Below are 24,075 nucleotides of genomic sequence, written 5' to 3'. Positions count from 1 at the left end.
ATCATTTCCTCTGATTGTGTTGATCAGGAGACATAACAGAAACATTTCCAGAGTTAACATGCTGCTGGTCACACAGTGGCAGCCATGACGGCTGCAAGTAAAGCAACAACAGCCCAATTTACAGATCCCAGAACACAGAAGGCCTTCTGGGAAAACCGTCTCTGGTTCTGACAGCAGGTCAGAGAGGAGCATGGTGGATTCCTGAGAGCAACACAAAGGAAGGAAAAGTTGACTGAAATCAGCCGAGGAGCCATCCGACAGGACACAGGCGTTAAGCAACAAGCTCCAACCATACATCAATTTTCCATAGCAGCTTAATCCTGTTCTGGTTGCAGGGTTGTACCTGAAAGGGATTAAAGTGGTAAAGGCAGGGAACACCCTGAACCGCTCTGCTGTCCACCACAGATTAACTCAACACGCCTGTCTCTGGACGTCTGGAGGAAACTGGAGATTCTGAGAGGACTCTGTCATGCACAGTGGGATCATGTTAACTCCACACACAAACGCTGCGGTTACTGCGGCGCAGCTGCACTGTGCCTCCAAAACAGCAAAAACTGTAAAACTACGCTGCAAAAAGACCCTTTAATCTGAAATATTAAAACAACAAATCACAACAGTTAATAAAACCTTTAACTCAAACAATCATCTTAATGTTTATGCTAAATAAAAAGTGGCATTGGTGTAAAAAAACATTGGCATTATAACATTTATTTGCAGTTGGTTATGCCTTTTTACGTTTTTCTCCCATGAATGTGTAACAGATAAAGTCTAGCTCAGTGGTTCTTAACCTGGTTCGGTCGAACCCCAGAGGTTCGGTGAGTCGGTCTCAGGGGTTCAGAGGAGCCTCTGCCGCGGAGGTAAAGACACAATGTGTAAAGTCGTGATGACGCCCCGCTTTGCCATCACTTGCTGGAGAGGATCACGTTACATTGTTTAGCCAATCAGAGGATCACGTTACATTGCTTAGCCAATCAGAGGATCACGTTACATTGCTTAGCCAATCAGAGGATCACGTTACATTGCTTAGCCAATCAGAGAATTACGTTACATTGCTTAGCCAATCAGAGGATCACGTTACATTGCTTAGCCAATCAGAGGATCACGTTACATTGCTTAGCCAATCAGAGGATCACGTTACATTGCTTAGCCAATCAGAGGATCACGTTACATTGCTTAGCCAATCAGAGAATCACGTTACATTGTTTAGCCAATCAGAGAATCACGTTACATTGCTTAGCCAATCAGAGGATCACGTTACATTGCTTAGCCAATCAGAGGATCACGTTACATTGCTTAGCCAATCAGAGAATCACGTTACATTGTTTAGCCAATCAGAGAATCACGTTACATTGCTTAGCCAATCAGAGAATCACGTTACATTGCTTAGCCAATCAGAGGATCACGTTACATTGCTTAGCCAATCAGAGCTGCGGAGGAGCCCTGATTGAAGGAGCTCCACTCTCAGCATGGATTTGAACTTGTGTCTTTATTTACTTCAGCAAAACTCAGTTTTTTCCAAATTCTGTAGCTTTCCGTGTACTTCTAAAGTCGCATCTTTTCGGGGTTGCTACTGCCTCTAGTGGTGTGGGGGTGGTAACACAGATAATATAATTACATTACTAAATCAGAATACCGCAAAGTATTTTGTGTGTCGGCGGGGGGCGGGAGGGAGAGGAATAAGAAGGGTTCGGTGAATGCGCATATGAAAGTGGGGGGTTCGGTACCTCAAAAAAGGTTAAGAACCACTGATTTAGACAGATTCCTACTGAAGCTGAAGCATTTTGGGTTTCTAATAATTTCTCTCACTGAACCAAACTAGACGTATTTAAAGAGGTGAAAATGATCCAGAGTCACTTCTGGATCATTTTCACAAACTCAGAAACTCCCATGGAGCTAGTTAGCAGCGCCACATCAGCAGAGGTGAGGACAGCAGCTCACCTTCTCCTCCGACTTAAAAGTGCTGCTATTTCCATCCCACCCAGCCAACAGGCTAATCCACCGCTGGAGGATTTGTGAGCCGCAGCACAAAGTAATTGTGCTGCAGCAAAATGAGTGCGGCCTAATTGGAGCAAAGACTTAATGAGGGACCCATGAGGATTATCATGTGTGGCTTAGAAAAGGCCCAGGTAGAGGCAGACGTGGTCAAAACGATCAGGCCGGATCAATCCAAACCAAAGAGACAGAAAACAGCCGCAACTCTGGAATATGAAAATTCCTGTTTTAATTTACATTCAGACTGGAGATAAAACGGTTAATAAAAATATCACTGAGGATTCAGCTGCAGCTGTGGGGGTAAATAATTATTTACTCTGTTTAAACCGACACACATCCTCTCAAAATTGACTTTTATTATGTTATATTTTAGTTGCGCATAGACAACAGATGAATTGTTATGCATCTAAACAGCAATTTGCAGAAACTTTTTTAATTAAAAGAGACCAACTGTACGGCAGTGGTGACATTTAATTTACTGTGAGGTTATTAGTCTTCTTTATAAATATCCTGGCCTCTTATCGTTTTCTCTTTCTTCAAGCAGAGTAAAATATTTAATAAAAAACATAATATTCTTTTAAGTACTTTGTAAAGTGAGATTTTTAATCTGCAGCTCAAACACATTAAAGTTTCTGATTTTTCATAGTTTCTCCATATTTGATTTTATTTGTTATAAATGTCAAATTATAACGGAGATATAACTCACTATTATATTACATTATTATATCTTTTTTTTCTTAAAAATAGCACAAGATTTTTATCAAACCTGCACAACTGATCAATAATCCCAAACATAGAAGCCAGAGCTGCACTGGGACGGTTCAGATGTCTACAGCATAGTCATGTGTTAAAATGGCCTAGTCAAAGTCCAGACTTGAGTACAATTTAGATTTTGTTGTAAGTCTTTAATATTGACGCTTGCAGGAGTTGATGAGGTTTTGAGGAGGAGGTTCAGCCCTCTGGGGGCAGCAGGGATCTAAAGGTCAGAGGTCAGTGGCTCCTGTAGCAATGGAGGTAGAGATTTATGTAAAAGATCTGCAGCTGTTTTTTCAGGGGAAGATGATTCTGGGAAGTTTTAACTCAGAGTGGCTGAACATGGAAGCAAAACATTTTTGCATATCTCCATTATCAGCAATTATGTGCTACTTTGTGTTTGTTGATCCTATAAAATCTTGTAATTGTTGTTTTAAAGCGGATTATTGATCAAAGAGGCAGCCTCCTAATGAAACGGCAGCAGTGTGTGAGCGGCGCCGCTTCAGAACTGAAGTGACTCTCCAAACTGTTTATTTCTCCAAGGAGCCTGTTGGCACTTGACAGCCACAGATCAGATATGACTGACCAAGATAAATGGTTTGGCTCTAAAGTCAGATCAATTCAATCCAGCAACTGTCTTCAGCAGGAACAAAAGGCCACGCTGTCAACAAGCCTCCACTCACTCCGCTGCTCATTCCACGTCTTTCTGTCCAAACATGGCAAACTGTGAACGTCCTCATGTTCAAAACTAATCACACGGTACTTCACTGCTCTGTGCTGTAAGAAATACAATCCATCAGGCTGTTACTTTTTAGTCGACTCGGTAGATCTCGGTTGCTTTTTTTGGATTTATCCCACAGATCTCATTTAGTGTAACAGTTTATAATGTTTGGATGCAGGTCATGATTATTCAGCCTGAGAAGAACAGTGACTGTGTGAAACCCAAAGGAGCCGCTTGTGCATTAAGATCCAGCAATGGCACAAACGTGCCAAAGGAAGCTTTTAGGTCTGTGCATTGATCCGCAGATCAATTCAGGTGCAGAAGCAACAATAATGGGAATAATTTCTGCTCCTGCTTTGCAGCCGGTTGACCAGCAGGGTTCATGTTTAGCATCAGAACTTGCTGTATTTTTGTTCTGCTCAGCTTCAACGTTGATCTGCATTCATTCATCCAGTGATGCTGAAAGAGACGAGTTTTGTGATGAGTCACTTTAAAAGTTATTTTTTATTGTTTTTCATAAGTTAAGTATTACTGGAAGTTTAAAAAAAACTTAATTTAATGTAGAAGTTTTCATTAGCTGCAAGCCATAATCCTTCAACTTAATAAAACTGTCTGTGTGTACTTAAGTTTTATTTTTCTTCATTTAAATAAAAAAATAATAAATTATGTAGTAATTCATTGAGATGCACCTTCTGTGTTGAGTTAAATAAAAAGGTTTTTATAACATCATGGCACTATTTGAATGCTAGACGGTGGAAACGTCAACATACTTTGAGTTAATAAGACATTATAAATGAACTGAATGCTTATGCAAAAATACAGCTACCCTGCCATGCATAATGCCTAAAGTGGTTTTTAAACGCCTCTACTGTCTCCCGCTCCTTCCTTTTATCTGCATTTCTTCAAAGAGAATAAATAAACTGAACACGAGAAAAGCTAATTCAGCTGTCTTACGTTCTTAAACACAAAGGAAAAACAATTAAAAAAGACACGGAAACAGGGAAATATTGGTTCATAAGGTCACTTAAATGTCACACATAAATTACAGAAACTTGCTGAGGAGAATTCCATCTCTGGAAGCTTTTCTGTTCACAAACGGCTTGAATAAAACAGAAGCACAGAATAAACATCAGAATAAAGTGCTCTGCATTTATTCTGAACAATGCACAATAGGTCAAAAATGCAGTAAAAGATCCTCCTCCTTTAGCCTGGGTCGGGATCATCCGCCTCCCCATGCTGAGCGCAGTGGTTGCTGCACCTTAATGCTGCAGCAGTCAGGTCCAAAACAAGCGTTTAATGCTTCATTAGCTGTAAAACATTGTGGCTGAGTGAGACTCCTGTTGTGCTTCAACCTTCAGACCTTTATAAGGGTCAGCAGTGAACAACGTGGAGGGAGGAGCTCATTCCTGAGAGCTTAAAACCTGACAGTGAATCAGGTTGAAATTCAACACAAAAAAAGCCTCCCTCTCCTCACACATCATCACTATTAGCTTAAAGTAAAATATCATTTAATACCAACTTCTAGCTCAGTGATTCTGCAATTATTCAGTTTACCAACTGCATGTTCAACTAAAGGTTTTAGTTTTGCTTTGGCGTCTTATTTTAACTGAAGACGAACCTTCATCCTGCAGGACTCCTCCCTGCTTCCTCTCTGTCTCTTTGTTTCGATGCATGTGTGAATTTAATGTTGATTCAGAAGTGCTAGCCTAAAGCCCTGCTGCCCTGCAACACACATGCTGCTGCTGTGACTCCAGGAGCCCTGATGTGATCGTACACGCCACCAAATCCACAGCTAATTGGACTCTTCTTTCACAGCAGGCCTGTGGTAAACAGCAGCAAGCAAATAACAAGCTCACGACAACCAACAAAGGAAAGAGCTCCGATAATAAACCTACTGCAGATGCGCGCTCTTCTGCGATGTATTCCTGCACAGAACAAATTCTTTTTTTAAGCTTAAGCCTGAGAGTCCTGCTCTGCTGATTAGCCTTCCTGTGCTCAACAGCTGCTTTCTGCCCATTTCTGTCTTTGAAATGTTAAGCAGGACCACGGCTACTGCGATCGTCATGCCAACTTGACATTAAGTGCAGAAAACGTTGAGCAGCCAGGTACTGAGGGGGGGATTGCACACGATCAGAAAGGATTTCATGGCTGCAGATTGAAGAAACAGAAGCTTGCATAGTGCTGGACGTCTCAGATTCATAATCCAGTCCACACGAGGCTGTTTGACTGCGAGCAGATGAGAGGATTTAGAACGACGCTGAGCAGAAACTGTCAATAAACGTAGAGTTAATATACACAGCCCAGTCAAACGCTCTGACGGCCCAACAGAATGCAGCGACATTGTTCCCACATTTCAACACTAGCTTCACCTGAAGTCGCTTCTAGTCGGATTATTAGAGGCACAGAGCAAAGTCTGGCTTAAGAATGAAAGATTGTCCTGTTTAACATTCATCATGCTGCTAATTGCATGATCCACATGTGACTCAGACAGCTGGACCAACATGCATCTACCCTGTAAAACTAAACGTATTATTATTTACACCAGCAGCACCTCCACCTAAAACTCCTTAATAATATTTATACTGACTTTTAAAAGCTGCTGCATTTGGTTAAACAATTTGTTTCTGGAGGCTCAACTTTATGCAAAAGGACAGAATCTCATTTGTTCTGATGAAATGTGCTGATCAGGAAGCCGAGCGCTGACGTCCATTTTCCCCGTTCGTATCTGAGGCCCCACATGTTGCAGGAGGAGCCGCTCCAATCCCTCGGCGCCGTCGGCTCGGATAAACTGGAAGTGTCACACGCTGAGGTCACCGCTCTCCTCTGCTGGTCCGACTGACGGGTTCTGAATGCAAACCAACTGGTTCACGTCCCTAACCCCCCAGGGTTCCTCCATCTGCACCACCTGACCTTTGACCCAACACTCTGTGATCGCTCACAGGACTGCTGGCAGGAGTGTGCTCCTCTTTATATCATGACAGATTGATATCATCATCAGCATCATGTCCACATGTCGAATTTTAAAGTCAGAGACAAAATGCACCAACCAAATGACGGGTCAATTCTGCTCTGACAGATTGAGAAATCAATTATCAATAATCAATGGTTTGGAGATGAAAGTCCAGCAACACAAAGTTATTTCTTTCCTAAGAGAGAAAGAGAGAGAGTCAGAGAAAGAGAGGACAGAGAGAGAGAGAGAGACAGACAGAGAGAGAGATTCAGAGAGAGACAGAGAAAGACAGAGAGAGAGAAAGAGACAAAGAGACAGAGAGACAGACAGAGAGAGATTCAGAGAGAGACAGAGAGAGAGACAGAGAGAGAGACAGAGAGATTTTGATTTTTAAAAACGAATTTATTCACACAAATATTCAACACAATTTTAGATTAACACATCCGTAAATGAAAGTTCAGAATTATTTATATTAAATAAAACACCTTCATAGTCCCAAATATTCTTAAAAAAAAGAGAGAGACAGAGAGAAAGAGAAAGACAAAGAGACAGAGACAGAGAGAGACAGAGACATAGAAAGAGAGACAGACAGAAAGAGACAGAGAGAGAAAGACAAAGAGAGAGAGACAGAGACAGACAGAGAGTTAGAGAGAGAGAGAGAGAGAGAGACAGAGAGAGACGGACAGAGGGACCCTGCAGGGACGAGCAGCGGGAGACGACTGATGGTTCTCAGTCTGAGGTAGAGGAGCCGCCTGCTGCCTTTACTCTAGAAATACTCAAATCGGTTAATAAAATATATTTCCAGCTAATGAACACCAACACCATAAAACAAGTCGCTTTATGTCGCTTCGTTAGAAACTTCTCTAACGGTTTCTCAGCATGAACAGAAGCCGACAGAAATGGATCGAAACCAGAACCGGTGAGATCCAGAACCGGTGAGATCCAAAACCGGTGAGATCCAGTCCCACTGAACTGGAACGTCATTCCAGGTTCCAGTCACAAAACTGATCCAAACCCAACATCTCTACTTTACTCACTGACATCCATTCACTGCACTTTGTACTTTCAAACACAGAAAAAAAGATTTTCACTGCAGCCGTCATTATTTAGATGGAGGGCAGCCATATTGGATTTGAATTTCAGATTCAATGAATTCGTTTACATTCCCACTTGGATTTGGAGCTCTATGGACGCCCTTCTGCTCATTTCATAAAAAACAACTTCTGAATAAAAGTGAGACAAATAAACCACCTTTCCCCATCCTGCAGCACTACTGGATAATATTTTCTCCCTTTATTTTGTTTCCTTTTTAAGTTTGCATAAATGGATAAATGCTAAAATTTTACTGAAGAGCTTTAGTTGGAAATATAACTGAACATGTTGAACTCATATCTTCTTACCTCATTCATGGAACATTATGCATTTGAATCCCAATTTCACAAACACCATGTAAAATATCTGCACTGTGGTTTTAAAATGATTACACTTCCAAATGTGCTTATGAAACAAAGTCCCCATAAACTTTATGATCCTAGTCAATCACTACGTCTGCAGCATCTTTGCTAAAATACAGATTAATGTGACTCACACCACCAACACCAACAGGTCCAGAATGGATATTAAACCGTCAGCAGGTCCAGCTGCCGCCTGAGTGACCACTCTGAAAACAACTCTCTTCTTTTCTACCTGCTCCGTTTTCCATCAGCTCGGAGCCAGCCTTGTGAAAATTTAATTTCATGGGTGAAGATGGAGGAGATGATTGGTTTCTGGACAATCAGAATTACGCTGCCTAATCAGTGTGGAAGCGACACCCAGATTCACCTCCGTCCTCTGAACGGTTGGTTCTCTGTCCACAGTTTGGACTCATTTTGTTTTTAATATTCTGACCTGGATGCCAACATGGCTGAGAGCTTCCTGTCTTCACCTGTGGATCCACAGAGACACTCCAACACTGAAGACAACTAAATTAGGTACGTTTTTAAAAATCTGAAAAGTGTGGCACGCCTTCTGCTTATAGTAGTTTCTAGTAACATCTGCATTGCATTTGCAGCTATAATCCTGTGGGTTATAATTCTACCAGCTTTGTACAACTAGAGACTCCAGCTCTAGACTTAGATTAGGTTCTAGTTCATGTTTAGCTGGTTTGTTTCTGTTTCACACCTTATTCCGTAATTACTGATGCTTACACTACATATTACTTGACTTTGGTCATTTATTTATACATTTCTTCCTTTTTCTGTTATTTTAGGAGTCAGGTTCTGACATTAAGGTTACATGAGTCTAAAACAGTATTACGTGTAAATAAGACCACAGATCAAATTAATTTAAGAGATTAAAGCAAAATTGAAGAGTTTGATTCCTTTAAATAAAAGTAGCTTTTTGGTGAACATAAGTGGCATTTGGTATGTGAAGCAACATTACAACCTCTCCTGCCTCTGCATGAGGAGCACAGAAACAATCCCAGCTCCAACATTCATCTCAGAGATAAAGATCAATGTGGCGTTAGCAGAAATGTCAGACATTATCAGCATCCGGGATAATTAATTTCTCAACGTCTTCCATTGACAGGTACTTCCTGGCTTCAGTCCCAGCTCACCGTACTTTTTGCCATCAATCAGCTGCAGCAGTGACTCACAGAGGCGCCGGCAGGTTAACTAGATGCAAAATAAATCCATTAGTTCATGTCTATTGTCTAGCATGATTTTTTTATATATATTTCTCAGTTGTCACTTTTCTTGGATAAAATCACTGCATAGATTATGCTTTGGAACATGGGCTGCGACCAAACTGCCTGTTTTTTTAATTCTTCACAAACTTTTTTCTGCTAATAAAAAAATAAAAATTACTTTCTTATTCACTGCAGGTCACTTAACTTCACGGCTCCTGTCTGGTGGAACTAGTTTGGAAAACGCCTCTATTGTAGTTAAATATTTGTTTTCAAATGTGTGTTTGTGGTGTGTTTTCTGGTTTTCCTTTTATTTAATTATCTTTTAATTTTTGGGTTCCTGACATGAACCTTTTAGCCAAACTGCAAAAACAGTGATGCTGCACAGCAGCTGCAAGGTGAGGCATCCTGGTGATCCGTTTCAGATGTTTGACAGATCAACTACAATAACCAGAGGCGTTAAAGCGACAGTTTTCCTCCTCCCTTCCAGGCGTAGCCTACATGTCCTGCAGCAGCAGCAGACGCGTTAAACTGAGCAGAATAAGGCAGAAAATCAGCTCAGCTGCTCTGATTGTTCGTTTGTTCTGTTACTGATGAAACTCCAACCTCACACACACCCACTAACCTCATCCTTCCCTTTCAGTCTCGGATTTCTTTAAGACGTTTATATCTTTTCATAGCTCTGCAGAACTGAAGGTCCCCATGACAAAAGCCCGAAACGTTTCAATCAGTAGCAGATTGACTTTTTGTTGCAACAAACGTAAGACTACAACTTAGATCAATGAGCAGCTTTCACTAACTTAATGGAAGACTGTTTTAGTTTTGGTATTTCACACTCTTTACATATGAATTCTTTAGTCAAGGAGAAATACTTTATGAGATTAACTCTCACCCTCCAAGAAGTGAAGTCCTGATGCTTTCTGTTTCTGCAGTGTGTTTGTTTCTATCATTAACATCTGACAGTTTAGAAATGTTGACTCTGTATGTTTGAATGAAGGTTACACTCATAGGATTTTACACCATCTAGCAAAAATGTTTAATCCGTTTCATGAACTTTGTAGGTTTTTAATGTTTTCTCAACCTCTGACATTTTCTCACAATAAATAAAAAGCTTCAACACATTTTAAAGTGATGCACGTTTTTCTAAATGTGTTATGAAAAGAATCTGAAACATTTGGAGCACATGAGCATCATTTGATCCGATACGGCTAAATGAAATCTAGTGAAATCTGTTGTCTTCAGATGTTGCATCATTAATAAATAAAAACATCAGAAGTTTTCATTTCTGCAGTAAATGTGAAAATATGTTATTGTAAGAAAAGGATCAAACTGAATTTTCTACATGTCTACCTGTCAACACGACATGGGAGGGAAAACTAACACTTCATATCCATTCTCTGGATCAAACACGGTGGTGGTTGAGTCATGCTGTGGGGATGCAGGGACAGCCAGGCTGAGTTGACGGGAAGGTGGGTGGAGCTAAAGGACAAGCCGTCCAGCAGGACGACGACGCTGAACGTACAGCCAGAGATACAACTGATGGCTTCCATCACAGCAGAGTCAACTGCTGGCCTAGTCAAAGTAAAGTCAAAGATCCAACTGAAAATCTACAGCAAGACAGGAAAAGTGATGTTCACAGAGTCTCACCATGCATTCGGACAAAAGCTTGAGCTGTTTTGTGAAAAATGATCTGGAAAACTGTTCAGTGTCTAAATCTGTGAATCTGTCAGCACTTCTGTAACTGCAGACATGAGGTTCAGTAAAGTACTGGGAGGCCCAACTGAAATGCACACCACACCTTTCAGATTTCACTTGTACATAAACATGGGTCATTTATCATTTTGCGCTGTGATGGGCTGGGTTCATCCTGCTGAGGATCATTTTATTTTTCACTCCTCTGCGTTGATCAGTCCCACTAAAACACACCAACGTTTGAGGTCGTCATGTGACGAAAAGGAAAACAGCTCAACACGCCAGTGAACATCAGGACTACCTACATTCCTCTGCATCCTAAAATGCTAAACAGCTACTGTAGAGCAAATCATCGATTTAAACTGTAATTCCACCGTTTTACTAAAAAAAACAAAACAGTCAGAGTATCCCTCCTGGTTCAAAGAAATGCCAGAGCATTTGAAGATCAGGGAGAACATAACATAAAATATGCTCAGGAATTTGGTGAATTCAGACAGATGTACACTCCCACAGCCTGCAAATGAAAGCCTGATGTTTCACATGGAGCATTTAAAGCCTGGAAAACACACGTTGCATCTCTTTGCCTCGACTCTTCCTATAAATGAACTGCATATTCAACGTCAGGCTTCACTGAGAAGGATGCCATCCACTCTGTAATGTCGCAGAGGGTGGAGGTGCACAGCGATCCATCACTCCTGTCCTTTCTCATGGTGAGGTTTTCCCACTCAGGATCTGTATGGCTGTTCGCCATGGCGACCACATACCTTCACACACCTCAATGGCATGGCTGATGTGCAGAAAATGATGGAAACTGCAACTTTGCTCCTTTATCTGGCTGCTCAGTGTAATGACTGTGAAGGTATTAGTGATGATGGAGACCAGACCTGGCTCTGACCAAGGAGCCAGGAGCGATGTGTAATGGGGTGAGAAGCTTGCTTTGGGACAAAAGTAAATTATAGCTCTCAGAATCGATAATGATAAGTAAGCCAATGAGGCTTTTCTTCATTGGCTTTTTGGGAAAGTTATTGATTTTTCCTTTTTAAGAAGTTTGATTTTAGCTGCTGACATTATTGATTCTTTCACCTGTAATGGTTCTTTAGTCATACAGAAAAACACAGCAGAACAAATAAACAGAAACTGCCTTATATCTGTTCACACAGTGAACCAGATAAAAGGTTCAAATGTTAAAGTGACATTTTAAAACTGTTGGTTGATTTGCGCATGAAAAGAGATGAAGCAGGTTTGGTCCTCCAGCCTGGTGTTCAGGAAAGACGACACCACAAACACACAGAGGTAATACAACATGGTCCACTGGTAAGAAACAAAGGCGATAGTTTATCGCCTTTGTTCGATAAACTATCGCCTTGTTGTAAGGTAAGATAAACTTACCTTACAGATAAGTTTATCTGTAAGGTAAGGTAATTTTACTTATATAGAACATTTTCAGCCACAAGGCAATTCAAAGTGCTTTACATGAGTTTAAAGGAAATACAAACAAAATAACAAACCAAAGGAAAAGAGGAAAGGACACATTAGGGCAGGTGGCAACATTCAGACAAAACAAAGGGCAAAACAAAGACATGAGTGAAGGCGGTGGCGTCAAAGGCCCATGAAGCCAGGTGGCTGTGGTCCTTGGCAAAGTCCGACAGAGGTGATGTTATCAAGGCATGATGTCCTTGGGAGCGTTCAGCTCCACGGAAACAGGAGGGGGTGAGGTGGGAAGGAGCGTTATGTTTACATATCTTCGAGGAGATTAGAGATATGCAGGCCTTCCAAGGCCACACGGGGAAAGCCAATTCAGAAACAGAATGTCTTAGGTCGGGAAGATTATAAATGTCAATCTTCCCTAAAGTCTCTCCGATACATCTCAGTTCCCAATCATCCAAATTAGTTTGGTCGTTCCACTGAGCCGAAACTAGCAGCTTCTCCAAGATCGATTCCATCCCGTTAGTGAGTTTTAGAGTCCTCGTCTCTGTCCACACCAACAGTCTGAGTGTTTGCTAGTTCGGCCAAGGCCGTCACAAATTTATCGATAATCCAGGAATCCACAAGCTCCAAACAGCAGAAATCCTGTTATGATGAATAAATCCAGGGTGAATCCTGCCGGGTGGGTGTGTCCCTGCAGGACAAGAGGCTCTCCTGTGCCCAGACTTCTCGTCAAAAATTTGATCAATTGCATTGAGAGATCGGTTGACCAGAGCCATAATTTGTAGATTTGGATGATGTGCAAAGAAAGGTTCCAAAAATATAGAAAAAGACAGAACAAAAACAGAGCAAGCAGGGCAGGGAAGGGCAGGGAGGGAGCAGAGGGGAAAAGCGTCCGCCTTCATCGAGAGCAAGAGAGAACAAGCCTGTAAAAAATCATCTGATACATTTTCACATTCAGATGAACAAACTGTGAGTTTAACTTACAAAAAGACATTTCTGCACCGTTGAGCAATCTGAGATTTATTGCTCAAAGCTAAGCTAATCTCTTAGCTTACTTAGATTTCAGCCTTTACTGAGCTGCCTCCTTTCAGGAAGCCCCACCTTCAACCCCCTGGAGGGGGAAATGTGTCCACAAAAAGCTCATTAACTACCTCCCTGCTCGCCCAACAGCTCCAGGTCTGTAAATCACAAACGTCTTGTTGTGTTCTGGCCTGTCATTTACACGGTAACAAGGTTTTAGTTGCACAAAAACACAACGGCTTGACGACAAGCTCCAGAGCGACACTTTTTAGAAACGGAGAGCGAATCACGTCCATGTAAACACAAACCAAAAACATTTGGAAATGATCTCCATGCATCTCAGGTCCAACAACAACAGCGGCAGACCTCTGAGTTCTGTTTGCTCTGCTGCACCTCGTGTTAAAGCCAAATCTGCTCCAATGTTTAACATTTATCATGTCAGCAAACACTCACAGGGCGTGTGCCATTATTTGCACCTCAGTACAAGCAAAAGATTAGGACAAGCTGCTTCTGGATCAAAGTTCACAAGGTTTCACTGCCACCTACAGGCCTGGCATGTACACTGCAGTTTCCAGTGCTGTTGTGGAAATGCAATGCTCTGTTGTCCCTTTAGAAAACAGCTCAATGTAGGACAAAGAAAGATTTTTGGCTGTTTGGAGGCATTTTCTTCAAATGACCAATATGCTGGTGGATGAATGGACTGTTACTCCTAGTTTATTTGTCAGTGGTGCTCTTCAGTAACGTTTTACTCAGCTGTGCAGAGTGTGTGTAATAACACAATAGAAGGTAACTATAGTGACCTTGCAGTGAGACGCTATGACTGAAGCTAAATAAACATGACTACTGGTGAATGTGTAGCTTTAATCCAATCTCTCTTCACAGTCAATGAAACCACATGACGTCCTTGTAATCACTAAGGAACCGTCACTGAACAATCAAACCGAGGGGACAATGGCTTTTCGATTTAATCTCAACACACAGACTGGATCTCAGAAATCCAAGGTCGCAACAAACAGGAGCTGATAACAGTCTTCCCATCAAAAGGCTTTTTGAACTTTAAGTTAAAAACTAAGCTAAAGGCAGCAAAATGAAGCCTTTTATTCTTCCATTCTCTGACAGAAACAGAAGGAGGTGGAAATGTGGGGAGCTTTTTTTGGTAAGTGAGAATAACAAAGGCAGTAGGCAAAAGGCTGTTAATACTGACCCACTCACCAAATGAGGCCCCAAATGCATCTTTGTCATTAGGCGCCGCATGTGTGACACACTCATTAAATTGCATATTACAGGCTTGGCCCACGTCTTTTCCAGCAGCGAGGAGGTAAACATCAACAAACTCAGGAGGTGTCACAAGGTGAAGCTCATTAGCTCGACCACAAATGACTGCAAAGACGAATGTTGGATCAGAGAGCTAATGTTTTATCAGACAGAATTCATTACCTTGGAATCATTAAGACGTTGCTGGATGTGCAGTTCTGGTCAGAAGTTTACATACGTCCCAGGCGTGAGTTTCATACTAATGTTTGGATTTTAATGATGTAAATAACCTTTTCCCAAGGTGAGAAAGCACAAAACTAAAACAATTCAGTAACTTTGTGAAAGCAAGAATTGTTTGCACAGGTTCTGACTGTATGTGGGTTTTCTGTAAGGCTCAAATTTATACATACTTACAGTAGAATTTGGTTAAATATCCTCTAGGAAGATGACATTATTTTGTAGCTCTCTAAAGACTTCTGGAATAATTATGGTCAACTAATAGTCTTATTATTAATTTAAATTGGTTGGGTTGAATGCACAGACTGAAGTATAGTCCATAACATTCAATGCAGTTGAAATGAGTTCATCACAGCTTCTGTTAACCTGGTTTATCCATTCCAACATTGTGCCAACCTTCAGGCACGGTAGAGGCTGCATGATGCTGCATATCTGCATGGAATAGTGAAAACATATTACTTCCAAATTCTGGCAGAAGAATATAAATATGTCTGACCTTTTCTGAATCATAGAACATCCACAGTAACTTCTGACTTGTGCTTATAAAATATTACTTTATGTTGATTTATCAGGACTAAAATCTGACATAATTAATCATCAAAAGACAAAAACGTGGCGTTCAAGCATGAATGGAGAACCTGTGAAAAACAAACCAAGGCAGCAACAAAATGGGAATATGAATAATGAGGATATATTTTAAAACGCTCACTGTAATGAAGGTCAGGGGTTTTACGTGTTGGATATCTGTGCCGCTAGTCAGACGTAGTTGAAACGGAAGAACCTTCAGCGGTCTTCTGATCCAGCAGTGCCAGTGGTCAGCTGCCCCTTAGCCACAAAAAGCTTCACTGACTAATTACTGCAGTCCAGCTGCCTGCACTCAGCCGGCGTCTCCTCCAGCCTCTTCTGTAATTACCGCCAGTCCTTACACAGCTGGGGAAGTCGAACACTTCATGTCCCTTGCATATTTATTGTTAGATCAGAAACGTATCCGAGTTGAGTTGATGCTACGGAATCAACCACAAACAGTTCAGGTTAAGGAAAAAAAGTTTATTGGACACCATATTCCAGACTAGATGTTTTAGTTGTTTTTTTTAGCAGGTCGTGTTCTCATGTGAATGTTTTATAAAGTTCTCTGGGTCTGATGTGTTGCTGGAGGAGCTGAAGTTCTGTTTGCTGACTCAGATGTTTGACATTCATATCTGGAAGATATTTGAGGTCCTGATTGTCAGATAAATCCAGACGGACTGTTGGTGTCGTGTCAGCAGAACCTGGTGAGTCCTCTGGGTTTCTGGGGTATTTCTATGTTGGTATTTATTAAACTACTTCCTACTTTAAGCCTCTGCTGTCTGGTGTCGCTCATTAATCATCATAAATTTGGTTTTGATAGAATTTAGCCATTTATTTGTACAGAACTGAACTGACTTGTTTATTAATTTTGTGTTTTTCAAATTTCTGACTGATTCAGTTGTTTGTTAACAGATTAAAATGATTAAATTCTTACTGAACAGACCTTTCACATTTTAAATTACCTTGGAATTGTAGTTATTTTCCAACTGTTCATTTGAACATTTTTAGAACTAGAAGGGAAATATTTTTGGCACATCAGCAGAATTTTTTCCACCAGCCGCCACCGGATAACTGGCAGGTAGACTTTCAAAAAAATATGAAGCTGATCTCAAATTTTGAAAATTTGTCTACTGAACTGTTTAAATTTCATGCATTCATTTACATTATGATTTGTTTTCGGTTAAAATGTTTGTTTGGACATCGGAGTGCCTTGTGGTACGTTATACTCAGCCTATTGTGTTCATTCTACTGTGTAAAACAAAGACATTTTATTACTTGAGGCATGAAAAGTAATTCAGTTGCCTGATCCAATGCATGCTATACACTCTTTCCTACAGAAGATAACTGTCCTATTTTTGTTCACTTGTAAGACGGTTCAATCTACACAAAGTGTTCTGTCATCGCAGCAGGTCCAATAAAACACATAATCCATCTTCATTTTCAGTGATATTCAAAAGAAACAGAAGAAGTCAAAAATACTCTGGTTTTTGTTTTCATGAAAAGAAACGGCGTTGAGAAGAAGTGCTGCTGAAAGCTGCCCTGCCTCCATCCAATCGTTTCTTGCTGCAGACGCTCTTTGCTCCAATCCATCCCAGCTTGCCATCCAATTCATATCCCTGCATGGCCATATTGCAGAACTATTGTATTGATTTTTTTTTCTTTTGTTTCCACTTTTTTAACTTTGCTCATAGAAGCCAATTTATCCCGCTCCATTTCTTCTCTTCAAGAGAAATACACTTTTTACTTTGTAGAACATAGTAATCTGAACATCATTTATTTCTCATAAGCTGCTTTAGCAAATCCTTTTCAGCTTTGAAAAATAAACCTAACCTCTACCGTGACATATGCATATTGTAGCATATCCACTTCTACTATCCCTATTATTAGATGACACTTGCATGAATGCTGCCTTGTTACACATTCATAGATGTGGTCTCTGAAAGATTATCTATGGGTCTGCTGTTAAGCTGCACCAGCCAGCTGTGCCCCAGCCACCTAAAAGCAATCTATACAGCATTCACTCCCTCCAGACACTTGGGAAGCTCACTTAAAGACATCAATACTCCAGGAAATGAGACACAGAGCAATGGCTTCAAAGACTTACAAGTCAGACGGCTGACTGGGATATCCTTACATCTTGTTTAAGGTGTTGCTGCTCAATGCAGGAGAGTTCATTGAGAGAACTGCCGTGTCTCTTGTTAAGAGATCAACTTGCACAGACTCCCCAACTTATAAAAACTATCTGATAAGCAAAGCAAGAGCTAAAACTGAAATTGTTCATATAAGTGGCAGATTTAGATTTCAATCATTTTATTTGGTCTAAAACAGTTTTACCTTCATGCTTAACATTTCAAATAACTTCCACCAAGATGTTCAGTGACACTATATTTCCACCAAAAGCATAAACACAAGCAGAATATTAATGACAAGCCTAAGTTCTGCATAAATATGTTTCTGTGTGCATTTAAAACAGAACATCAGACTAAAAGCTGCTGAGTAAAAATCCGCAGATGTGGTCAGCTTCTTAAATATTCTTAATGCTATAAGTTTAAAAATCTCCAATTAACAAAAATATTGCATATAAAAGTTATTTTTTTTAATGTGGGAACATTTCAGTTCTATAATTCTGTGAATGGGTAACAGAAAAAAAACATTTTCCTAAGGCAAGCTCACCCTACTCTGATCCATTTATTCTCAAAAAGTTACAATAAAAAGAAAAAGAAAAAACTCGACAACAAATCAAGCACAAAGCAGCTCAGCCGAAACTAACCTGAGCGTGATGACATTAAGTCCAGAACACTCAACTTGTGCATTAATCTGCAACACCATGGGAATTCAAGAGGAAAGTAGTTATACCAAAGGTCCATATCTGAAATATGAGCTCATAAGGTAACAATTTATAGGGTGATTTATCGAATAAAGTCAGGAGAAAGGCCGTCTGAAAGCAAAAGCTTGTCGACTCAACAGACTGACATTCTGCGCCAACCCCAGACTCCCCACAACGGACAGAGGTGGCTTGTGGGTAGCAAAAATACTCCTACAATTCTGGCAGCTTTCAGGTACAAATGATAATTTATGCTCCAGTTCTGACTACCATTGTTGCCGTGATGTTTCTTTTATGTGACCACACTAGAAATGCTTTCTTAACGTCAGTGAACTGTGCAGCGACCATACACTATAAAACATTTCAGTTGTGATCAGAAGCAGCTGCAGCTCTCACATTTACACACAAACAGTTTCTCTCACGTATTAGGGTTTACATGTGTTACTGTGATGTAGTGGTCAAATTATTCTGAGGATTATCTCTAATACTATAATTCTTTACATCTGCAATTAGTCTCTTCACCACATATTTGGTCATAAAAGTCGCCTCAAACTGACTACACGTTTGGTTGATGGAAAGAGTCAACATATGATTATTCAACCTGTGTTTTAGTTGCTTCAGACAATAAGCTGCAGCCTGAGTTAAATATCTTTGATAAGAACAATGGCAGAGAGATCAATAACTGATTTAATCTATTAAAACCACCTGGATACTTTCAAAGGACAGGTAATATAAAACTACTAAAATATGAATGCAGCACTGATTGATGGTCTGCCTGCTCACTCCCTGCTCGACTTTTTTTTCTTTTTTGATGCCAAGATCCAAACAGTCAGTGATTTATTCCATAATTTCGGGGTATTTCTGCAAACAGGAGAGAATTTCTTCCATAAAGTTGCACATTCTAAGCGAACATCAGTTTTAATGTGGATGAATGCTGCAATACGTCGGCCAGCCTTTCCAAAGAAACGTGAGTTTAATTTTAGTCCAACCAATTGTAGGTCACAAATCCTTTTAATTGTCTTCAGTTGTCAGACAACACTGGACTTACCATCAACAAACTGTCAGCCTTGTTCACAACAAACAGCTTCAATTAACTCAAATTTCTGTTATGTTCCAGCACCTCTTCCTAACTCTGTTCACAGCTGCAGATATTTAGGAGCACATAAAGAGGATTAATTCCCGTTGTAAATATTCAGATAACTTCCTCTGGAAGGTTACCCCGTCAGTCAGACAGCAGCTTCTTAGCAGTCGCTGTCATACCTCCTTACTGCGCCTGCAACTAAGAAAGACAAATGTTCTGGGAATACAAATCACCTGACTCTAGAATGACAGAGGAGGGATTTGACAATAGCTCAACAAGTCAGTGATAAAAGTATGAAATATTACTAATGATAAATAATATCCGTCAGCTTCCTCTTTTAGCAAGTGATGCAATGTGAAAGCATTGGGAAGTAAATGTTCAGCTACAGTCTAATGACTGGATGTCTCTTTTTCAGATGGGTGACAGAGTCAACAGAAATGTGTCTCAATGCCAAATTTCAGAGCAGAAAAACTGCAGCATCTCTAAATCTGCTGCTCCTCCCATGAATGACTGGATGTGTGATCAATGCCTCCCAGTTCTGCCTTCATGTGACTCCTCTTCTCTTCCACTCACCACTTCCTATTTATTCATGTCTGGAGAAGCAACCCAAGATCAGATCAGGAAACTCTCTGGTCTGCGCAGTGATTCTGTCATGGTGATGAAGGTGAACACAGAGGATCACTGGCTTCAACGTTTTACACGAAGAAGTTCAGCTGCTGAAATATCAATACGACTGATGATGCTGGTTGTTCTCCAGAGAACCACTGAAGTTATACTGGGATTAAAATAGTCACACATTACCTGACTGTGTGAATGCAGCTGGTTGCACTGGATTTTATTCAGGGGTGTCAGAGTAGAATGCCTGATTACAAATCCACACTTCTTAGGAGTTTTATTGGCGAAATATATTTTAAAAACTGTTTTTTCTTAAGCTAGATAGAGTTTAGGAAACATTTTGTTGCAAAACTTAAAGGGATATAAATAATTTTGAAAGATACAGTGCAACATATTCTTTTCATTCCCTCATAAATTTGATCATGATTAGAATATTTCTGACGCTAAACCTTCAGACATCCTTGTTTGCTGGGTTCCTTTCTGACGTCTTCATCCTTGCTTCTTCACATGTTCATTCCTCCTGTGTCTTTATCTGCTTCACAGCTAGGTGGCAACATAAAGTCTGAAGCCTGGTTTTGTGCTGATCTACATAATTCCTGATGGATCCTTTCATGCTCTGCCACCGATGATGCTGCTGACTGCCAGTTCTCTGGAGGAGCCTCTGATGTGGCAGCTTTGCTCTCCAGCTACTGCTGGGCCCCTGGCGGGAGTGAGGTTGGGAAGTGATGATGATGTGTTTATAGAGGGAACAACATTCTCACACACATTGCAGCTCACATGGAAGAGTTTCAAGCAGGTGGCATCAAACGGATTTGGATGTTGGGTTTGAGAGCTATCAAAACATCTCATCGGCGGGCGGCGCCATTTTCTTCTCCGTCTGGCTAAAGCGTACAAACCAGAGCAAAGAATAATAGTCGCTTTGATCTTCTGATGACACTTTGATGATGCTTGTGACGTTTTGCATTGTCTCACCATAGCGTGTGCCATAAGGCTCCTTCAGAAACATGTTGTGTTCATGGGATTACGACACCAGGCAGCCTGTTGGAGTCCTGCTCCGGCGTCTTTGCATGTGCCAAGAGCTTATTAAACTTACTTCAGAGAGATGTGTCAGATCTTGGTCTTCACTGAGTGCAATACAGACCCTGATCAGAAGCTAAAACAACTAAAGGTGCCTTATGGAGGTGGAGGTGTAAAACAAGCAGGAAGCAGCTTTTTTCACTCTGAATAATAAAGACACAACAGCTTTTACATTTATAGAGGAATCTTCTTTCATTGTGGCTTCTCAAGTATTTCACCCCCTCCACTATTAAAATTTTATTCTGTCCTCTCTGTGTAATGCACTGCATAACCAACACATTCTCCTTCTACGCATTCCTAAGTGGTTTTACTGACTCAGGCCAAACAAACAGGGAAAGGACACAGAAAGCCATTCTAAACGCTTCACCACACACTTTTACACTCCTCTTAATCTCTGCACGTGTTGCTTCCTGGAGACGTGGACGTTTGAAATGATTGGGTCTGATTTTACCTGACCGTTACTGTCTGGTCATCCTGTACGTAACGCATCAGAACGACGAGGTTTAGCGGACGCTGTGTGCGCTGTGACCAACCTCATGGTGAATACGGCCACCACATCTTCGCCAGCAATAAAATACCTTAAGCATTTATTTTCCACAGACTTTAGTCTCAAGTTAATTGGAAGCATTGCCAAAATGAACTGAATTGTTTCATCATTTACTTCCTCCGTTGCCATAAAAATATAAAACATGATTTGGTCAGAGGTTCTCCTATATGGAACAGCTTACCATCAGCAATGAAAGTCTTAACAGATTTTAGAGTTTTTAATTCTAATGACAAATATGTGAACACTGATCATTGTGGAGAATGTGTCTAATGTGCATTTTCATGTATTTTTTACTAATAGTTGCAGTATTCAGCATGCGTGTGTGGGTGTGTGTGCGATAGAAAGCCTTAATATCTAATTTTGTCGTTTCTTTTTTAAAAGTTCCAGCCATGAACTGGTTTGTAAATTAGCTTGTGGCTAGAAAACCTTCGTAAAAAACAACGGCTGCTTGTTTTTACTGTGACATTGTTTGCTGTGCTGCTCTTGATTAAATAAAAGTAAACTGAACTGAATCGACATCATTATTTACAGCACATCCTGTTCACTGGTCGAGATAAACAGGTGAATGGGAGAAATCCCTGAAGGAACACTGAAGGGAAATGAGAATCAAGCAGAACTGCATGGAAAAAGAAATTACCAGACTTGGATGACCGGCCTTCTCACTCCACGTTTTCATGAGGAAACCTAAACCTGCAATCTCGTTGTTTTGGTCACTACCCAAAGCTGATGGCCAGAGATGAGGGCAGGGATGTAGATCTAGTAAACCTAGAGCTTCATCTTTCTGCTCAGCTCATCTTCACCACAACAGACCAGTACAGCACCTCCATCACTGCAGACGCCACAACAACCAGCCCATCGCTCTCCAGCTCCACTTTGCCAGGACAAAGTTCTGCCTGAAGAAGAAAAGCCTTAATGAAAGCAACACTGCGATGCCCAGACGGGTCATGGTGGCCTGATCCTCAGCTGGCTGTCAGGATGTGGAAAGTCCAAAATGCTGATAACATTTCCAAAAAATAAATCAAAGATAACAGAGGAAAATTGAAAAGTAGTATATAGAGGTAAAAAAAAGAAACGTTTTATTACTTTTCAGAGCCAACAAATGATTATGAAATCATACAGAAAATGTTTTATTGTGTAAATGATAAATGTTATTTTTGTCCACCGAAAGGGACTGAAACAATTTGGCTGAATTTGAACAAAAGCAATAAACGTTCCTCTCTGCTCCATAACTCCCAGCAGCCGCCCTGAGAAAAAACATGGATCCAAACTATTTATCACAGACCAGCTGCAAGACGGGGCGGGATGTCTTCTAATCAGATTCTGTCACTTCTTCCTATGTTTGCACATGTCTGTGTGTTCATCTCCTCTGTGTTTACAATAATCACATCAAAACATGAAAGATAATTGGTTACAGGATTTTTTTTTTTTTTAAAGTCTAAGTTTTCCAAGTCATGGATTTGTTGATGGATAAATAAATTCATGACCTTGTTTTGCACTCAGTGACACCCATTGTGTCGCCCATCATGAAGACAGGGATAAATTGCTGCCTCCGTCCTCATTCTGTGTGTTTCACACGACATTTATTGTCCCTCAGTGGAATCATAAAGATGTCTGACCTTCAGTCAGTGAAGGTCAGAGTTTCTGCCATCACAGAACCAGTAAGTCCAGCGAAGTAAAAGCATGAAAGGGTTTTACTGGATCCCAGTAAACCCCAGAGAACATCTGCAATGGCAATTAAAGCAACATGCATTTACTGTTCCATTAACGGTAAAACGCAGTTATACTGTTACAGGGAAATGTAAACAGCTAACATGAGATTCTGCAATGCTTGGACGTCGGCTGCTCCAACCAGGCCGCTGCGATCTGGGACTCCTGGACGGTTCCAGCGGTGAGCAGCGACCAGAGAGCGAGAGGACAACCTCAGCAGTTTCAGAGTGGTGGTGCAGGACTCTGTGATGTTTCTATTTTATTTGTGAGATCGTAGATGCATGCAGAGATGACTAATATTTAAAAACTGTGTCACTAGGGAATTGAAAGCCAAGCAGAATATTCTCTAAATCATCATAGAACATTACATTGTTCTGAAAAGGTATTAATACCTCTTGATTTTCTTCCACATTTTGTCACATTTACTGAGCAGCTTGTAACTAACTGTTAGCAGGAGCAGCAAATATGTGGGGTTTTGTGTTCCTGCCGACTAAATCAGGACAATCCTGGAGCAAAACCTGCGAGAGGCTGCAGACCTGAGTTCACCTTTCAGCAGGACCACCACCATGAACATCCAGCCACAGATACAATCAGCAGCTTACATCAAAGTGTATTCATGTGCGGCCTAGTCAAAGTCCAGACTAAAATCCTGCTGAAAATCTGTCGTTAGAATTGGGATTTGCTTATTATTTAAAGTCTCCAAAGTCAGTCTCTAAAGTAAAACCCCAACTCTTGCTACATCCATGCGGAAAAATCAAAAACATTTTTCATATTTTTTTCCACTTTGCAGTTGTTAGCTAATTTTGTGTTTGTCTATCAATAAAAGGCAAATAAAGTTAAAATATTGAAGAGGTGGGAATACTTGTGCACAACGCTCTGTCTTTTCAAAGCCTCAGGATAGTTTAGTAGGAAGCAGAAAACGTATCGCTCATGTAAAGTAGAACA

At 40.7% G+C, this 24,075-nt stretch overlaps 1 protein-coding gene across 4 annotated transcripts in view; it reads right to left on the bottom strand.

Moving 5' to 3' along the window:
- lingo2 (leucine rich repeat and Ig domain containing 2) overlaps positions 1-24,075 on the bottom strand; it is a 205,037-nt gene that overhangs the window by 143,478 nt on the left and 37,484 nt on the right. The gene's annotated exons all lie outside the window — the stretch shown is intronic.

This window comes from Poecilia reticulata, chromosome 10 (genome assembly GCF_904066995.2).
Source record: "Poecilia reticulata chromosome 10, P_reticulata-male-v2, whole genome shotgun sequence".
NCBI lineage: Eukaryota > Metazoa > Chordata > Actinopteri > Cyprinodontiformes > Poeciliidae > Poecilia > Poecilia reticulata.
This window is presented reverse-complemented; position numbering and strand designations above follow the sequence as displayed.